We start from the raw sequence: 1,989 nt of genomic DNA on the forward strand, positions 1-1,989 counted from the left end.
CACACACAGTTATAAAGTTTTGTTTCTCTGCAGCAGCAGTTACAGTGGTCCTTGTGTGAAGTTCTAACTTTACAAGTGTTGAGAGGCAGATCATGGGGCTTTCATTTTGTTGATATGGCCTGGGCTGAGGCCGTATGGTACTTGACCAAGAGTCAACAAATTTTTTTTTGTAAAAGGCCAAATAGCAAATACTTTGGCTTTGTGGGCCATGTGGTCTCTGTTGCAACTTTTCAACTCTGTCATTGTAGCATATATTAACAGGCATATATTAACACATAAATGAATGGACATGGCTGCTTTCCAATAAAGTTTTATTTACTTACATTTGGCCGATGGGCCATAGTTTGCCAACCCACTGTCCTAGAGCAATAATTGTAATGGTGGTTGTAGCAGAGGTAGGATTTCCTTTGTTGAGTCAGTTCTGTGGGTGTTTTAAATAGTTGATAATCTTTTAGTAGTTGCATTAGGGATTGCAAAATGCATACTTAACCTTTCATGGTCTATTTAGAATCAGTATTTTTCTACTTCAATGAAAATGTGAAACGTTACTGCCATATAGATCCCATTACTCTCCCCCTTTCTACCACAGTTGTTTTGTATAGTACATCTACATATATTGAGAAATATATACAATGATATATATTTTACTTTCAACCTTTACACATGCCTTAAAGAACTATAATTTACCTAAATTTTTACCATTTCTGTCTCTAGTTAATTTGTTCTCTTTCCTCTAGCTTCTTAAACATATAGAATACAGTTATAATAACTATTTTAATGACTTTGTCTACTAATTCAATAATTTCTGTCATTCTAGGCTAGTTTCAATGGATTGATTTTCTTACCTCTTTGATTTTCTGTTATATTTTAAATTGGATTCTGGACATTGTGAACTTTACCTTGTTGGGAGTTGGAATATTTTTGCATTCCTCTAAATAGTTTCTCCTTTTTCTGGGATGTGGTTGAATTACTTAGAGACAGTTTGATTCTCTTGAGTTTTGTTTTTAAGATTTGTTAGGCAGGACTAAAGCCTAGTGTAGGGGTCATTATTTCCCACTATTGAGGCAAAATGCTTCTGATCACTCTACCTGATACCACATGAATTATGAGGTTTTCCAATCTGATTGGTGTGAACAGATATCATATCTTGCCTTGTGTGAGCTCCAGGCATTCTTTTCTCTGATCTTCCCTCAAGGTACTCTTCATTCTCTTGAAAATATCCTCTGGGAAGAGGAGTTGGGAGGGGCGCTGGGAGAAAAAGGTGAAGGATTAAAGAAGTACAAATTAGTAGTTGATAGATGGTCATGGGGATGGGAGCTTGGATAAAGGGTACAGTCAGCAGTAATGTAATGGCTAGATGCAGAGCCAGAAGAGAGAAAGAGCAATCAGGGGGATTGTTTATAAACTATATAAATGTCTAACCAATGTACTGTCTGCATGAAACTAATAAAATTTTAAAAAGAAAATATTGTCTACAGCCATGCTACCCTGAACAAGCCTGATCCTGTCTGATCTTGGAAGCTAAGCAGGGTTGGGCCTGGTTAGTACTTGAATGGGAGACCACCTAGGAAGACCAGGTGCTGTAGGCATAAAAAAAAATAAGGAATTGTAATCTGACAAGGTCCTTGAAATCTGCGAGGTCAGCCAAGGGTTGCCTCACCTAAAAAATAAAATAAAAGAAAAAGAAAATATCCTCAGCTCCATAACTCCATGTCTTCATTGTCCTTTAGTTGCACTCACCTGACAAAACCCCATCCCTAGGTCAGTCAAGATCTTAGACTCATCCAATCTTTAACTAGGCTCATGGGGAAAAACAATCAAACAATGACATAAAAAAGATTGCCCCAATTAGCTGGGACCTCAAACTGTTATACAATCATTTTTTATGTCCTTAGCTACCTTTCTCTCGTTTTCTGCAGGGATTGTTTTCAAACTTCTATATTTTCCTCAGCACTGCCCTTCAGCAGTGCATGCCTGTGCACTCAGACA

General features: G+C 37.4%; 1 pseudogene; it reads left to right on the forward strand.

Annotated features, from left to right (window-relative positions):
- Positions 1-1,470: 1,470 nt before the first annotated feature.
- On the forward strand, positions 1,471-1,589 carry LOC118608057 (annotated as a pseudogene).
- Positions 1,590-1,989: the final 400 nt, after the last annotated feature.

The sequence above is a fragment of the Rousettus aegyptiacus genome, unplaced genomic scaffold (assembly GCF_014176215.1).
Source record: "Rousettus aegyptiacus isolate mRouAeg1 unplaced genomic scaffold, mRouAeg1.p scaffold_m13_p_9, whole genome shotgun sequence".
Classification (NCBI taxonomy): Eukaryota; Metazoa; Chordata; class Mammalia; order Chiroptera; family Pteropodidae; genus Rousettus; species Rousettus aegyptiacus.